Source organism: Salvelinus fontinalis, chromosome 8, assembly GCF_029448725.1.
Source record: "Salvelinus fontinalis isolate EN_2023a chromosome 8, ASM2944872v1, whole genome shotgun sequence".
Classification (NCBI taxonomy): domain Eukaryota; kingdom Metazoa; phylum Chordata; class Actinopteri; order Salmoniformes; family Salmonidae; genus Salvelinus; species Salvelinus fontinalis.
In genome coordinates this window covers 1,831,886-1,836,595 of record NC_074672.1, presented here as the reverse complement: position 1 = coordinate 1,836,595, position 4,710 = coordinate 1,831,886, and positions in this window count along the sequence as shown.

The following is a 4,710-nucleotide window of genomic DNA, read 5'->3' as shown; positions in this document are numbered from 1 at the left end:
ACACAGCGCCATCCACCGAACCGAAGCGGATCATTGCCAAATGCATTTCCATTGCCCTCACCTCGATTTTTATTACATATTGCTGTGAATCATCCTCTATAGTCCCTAACATCTTTTACTTCTTCCTTCGCAACAGTTGTGGGATACACACATACACCCACACACATTCAGCCCTTATCCCCACACAACCATAAGCTCACCCTCTCAACAATTGCACCCGGGCTGGAGACACGCACCACAGGGCGAGTGCGTGGAGGAGGAACAGGGCTCTGAAGACAACAGGAAGCCTGGTGCGTCTGCCCGTACTCTCGCTCTCCACGGTAAGCCCGGGAAGTGGGCGCAGGTCTCCTACCTGACTTCGCCAAACTCCCCTTTAGCCCACCCCAAGAAATTTTTGGGGCTGACTCTCAGGCTTCCAGCCTCGCTTCCGTGCTGCCTCCTCATACCACCGCCTCTTGGCTTTAGCTGCCTCCAGCTCTTCACGGGGGCAGCGGTACTCTCCAGCTTGAACCCAAGGTCCCTTACCGTCCAGAATTTCTTCCCATGTCCAGAAGTCCTGTGTATGCTGCTGCTGTCGCTGCTGCCCGTTACCACGCTGCTTGGTCCTATGTTGGTGGGGGATTCTGGCACGGCTGTCTTCCTCTTCTTCCTCTGAAGAGGTGTAACAAGGAACGGACCAATACGCAGCCAAAATAATAAAGAGAACAAAGATAACTAAGGCCAGGGCGTGACAGACAGAGCTTGAGGGGATCTGCAGAGAATAATGGGAGAAACTCCACAAATACAGGTGTGCCAAGCTTGTAGCGTCATACCTACGAAACCTCGAGGTGAGGCAAATTATTTAAGATACTCTTTGAAGAGGTAAGGTTACAGGTGCTTTTGGAAAATAGGCAGGAACTCTGCTGTCCTAGCTTCAGTGGGAAGCTGGTTCCACCATTGGGGTGCCAGGACAGAGAAGCACTGGGACTAGGCTGAGTGGGAGCTGCCATCCTGTAGGGGTGGCAGTACTGAGTGCTCTGGTTTGGGTATAGGGTTTGATCATAGCCTGAAGGTAGGGAGGGACAGTTCCTCTTGCTGCACCGTATGCAAGCACCATGGTCTTGAAGTGGATGCGAGCTTTGACTGGAAGCACGTAGAGGAGCGGGGTGACATGGGAGAACTTAGGAAGGTTAAAAACCAGGTGGGCTGCAGCATTCTGTATAAGTTGCAAGGGTTTGATGGCACAAGCAGGGGGCCCAGCCAAAAGAGTTGCAGTAGTCCAGACGGCAGATGACAAGCATCCGAGTGTGCAGATCCTGAGACACACAGCCGTGAGAGGGTGGAGAAAAGGATGATGGTTCACATTGTTTAAGGCAGCAGATAGATCTAGGAGGAGAACAGAGGAGAGAGTCAGCTTTGGCAGTGTGGAGCGCCTCCGTGACAGAAGAGCAGACTCGGTTGAGTGACCCGTCTCAAAGCCTGACTGCTGAGGGTCAAGAATATCATTCTGAGAGAGATAACGAGAGAGTTGAGAGATAGCACCCTCCAAGTGTTTTGGAAAGAAAAGGGATACAGCCAGGTCTGTAGTTTTTACATCAGATGATTCGAGTGTTGGTCCCCTCTGTGACTTCAGGCCATTTTGAAGTTAGAGGACGTAGCCAGTGTTCAGGGATGAAGAGGTCAAGGCTTAGGGTAGTTCTGTGTGAGTGGGACCAGTGGACTGAATGAGTGAATCAGGAGCGGATGTCGACAACCTTTTTTGGCAGTGTTTGTGTGTTTGGCAAAGTCATCCGTAGAGAGGGAGGGGGAGGGTGGCTGATTAAAGAGGGAGGAGAAAGTGGAAAAGAGTTTCCTAGGGTTAGATGCAGAAGCTTGACACTTAGAGTGGCTTAGCAGCAGATACTGATGAAGAGAAGGTAGAGAGGAGTGAGTAAAAGGATGATAGGTCCCCTGGAAGTTTAGTGCTCCATTTTCACTCATCTGCCCACAGCCTTGATCTGTGAGCTCACAATGAGTTACTCAGCCAGAGAGCAGGAGGGTGGCTCGAGCTGGCCTGGAGGAAAGGAGACAGTGCGAGTCATTGGATGGGGAAAGGGAGGAGAGTAGGGTCAAAGAGGCAGGGAGAAGGATTTGGCAGAAGGGAGAGAGGATAGAAGAGGAGAGAGGGCGAACATCACAACAGCACATGGCCATCTGGGTAGGGGCTGAGTGGTTAGGGTTAGAGGAAGACAAAAGGCAACAAAGTAGTGATCAGATACCTGGAGAGGGGTTGTAGTGAGGTTAGTAGGCAAACAGCCTCAAATAAAGAGGTCAAGCGTATTGCCTGCCTTGTGAGTTGCAGGGGATTGGGAAAGAGTGAGGTCAAGAGGCAAGGAGGGGAACGAGTTGAAAATACATTAATCTAAAGCAGATGTCGGGAGTTTGAAGTCCGAAAGTACAAAGCGGCGTGCCCTCGTCAGGAAGTTAGCTCCTTGAGGAACTCCCCAAGGTCAACTGGTGGGCGATAGATGACAATGTTAAGCTCGAGTTCACAAGTGACCGTATGGAATTCAAATAAGGAAATGGACAGGTGAGGGGGAGAAAATCTCCAGTTAAAAGAAATGAGTACCCCTGTGTCACCACGGCGATGACCAGATGCTCTTGGACCATGAGAGAAGACAGTCAGATGAAGAGAGCAGCAGTGTTCTCTGGGGTTATCCATGTCTCCGAAAGAACAAAAAAGTAGACTGAAGGGCAGCATAGGCTGAGAAGCTCTGCATTCTGCACAAGGTACACTTAATTAGAAAGGTTGCAGCCAAGGGGTGGGGAGCATCTGTAAAACCTACAGGGAGAGGAGAAAACAGGTATAGAAAACACATAGTTGCCAAAGCTACAAAAGAGAAAAATGTGATAATCAGAAAATAACTAGTTAAGCTACTCTAGTCAGAGTGGAGTGGAGCCTTCCTCTCGTTCCTTCCTGGAACAACTCGGCAGAACCGTCTTGTGTTCGGCTAGTGTCTCAGTTTTTTCTGACACGACTGCTGCTTACAGCTGCTGCTGAGAAACAGGGGGAGACTGAAGTACTAACGCTAATTGCTAATTGCCTAGCAGAGGGAAAGAGCACGCCTCCCAGTACTAATTGCTGATTGCCTAGGAGAGGAGAAACCACTCCCCCTCCAATACCACCACTGCTTACCAAAACAAGTCACAAATTGTCCCGCCCCTTGATCCTGGTTGATGTGTCAACAATCATCTGCAAATGATGAGCAGTCAGAAGTTTACACACCAAGTAGGCTTCTGGGAAGACAGGCAGCACTTAAAGTACTGTAGATGGCCTTAGCTAGCAAAAAATACAGTAGTAGACAGATAAAGAAAAGTATAATTTGTATCGCTCCTCACTACAGGAGTGATGTAGAATGTATTTCTCTGAGTAATTGTGTTAGTAGAAAGTCATCACAAATGTCCTACAATATAATTCAGTACTTGTATTATTCATATTTTATTTTTTACAGTCTTTTGTTCATCTTTATCAAGGGATCCGATAATTCAGGACCACACTGTCCATTCTCAAGTTGAATTGTATGTTCACTCAATTTAGAATAGATTCTCAACCAAAAAGTTGATCTGATTTGCATATTTCCCAGTGTAAAGTTAGACTCTTTATGATATATTAGGCCTTCCGTTGAGAGCCTAGTTACACCCTAACGCAGTGGTCTGAAATGTAAATGCAAAGTGAATCCAGCCAGAGTGAGAATAGCCAACACTCACAACCTACATTAAAACAACCTAATTATTGAGACAACCTAAATCACATAAACTGGAGCAGACATCTCAGTAATAGGTGCAAAAAGTCCAACTACTAACAGATTGGATTAGTTTAGCAAAATGTATGTATTTTATGTTTATGTCGGATACGATTCATTAACCAATCAATGTACAGGTATTGAAACAAACAATTCTGAAAATCAACCTGCAATAGAGCATGCTGGGAAATGTGATGACGATGGGTGTGGTTTTGACGCGTTTTGAGCACTTCGAGGATAGTTTGTTGAGTAAACAAACTTTAACACATTAGCTCAAACTCTTGTCCTTTTGACGTCCACTCAACTCACAGAATAATGCTGATTAAGCAATTGGTTTAGTTGGCTTTTTTACAGTGTGCTACAAAGAACCCTTTCCTAAGGTTCTATAAATTGCAAATAAGATTTTCTATAATCGATATAGCACCAGAAATGGTTCGGCCATCATTAAAACCCTTTTCTTGGAAATACAAATAACTGTTTTTTAATTGTTCTTTATTTAACTTTTACAGTGCTGTAAATAACCCTTTCTGACGGTTCTATAAAGAACCATTCCCAAAATCTCAAAGGTTCTACAAATAACCTTTTGAAGAAGCATACAGAGTTCTTTATTCTGGTTAGTCGTATTATATTAGGTGTGTTCAAGTTGTAAGGCCACTGATGAACTACAGACAACTTATTTGACATGAAGCCTTGCCTGAGTCTTCAACACAACACGGTTACTGGCCGTAATCATGTGCAACACAGTAAATCAACTGGAATAACACTCACTCGTGGTCGCACAAAAAGAAAACCACACCCCAAACTATTCGAATGAGCCGCACCCTCACATTTTATTTTCTGAACTGCAAAGAACCATTGAATGGCGCCAAGGGTTTTTTGAGTCGTTGTGGTCCTACATTCAGTAGAACCATCACCCTTACCAAAGAACCCTTGATGACCCGTGTGTGTC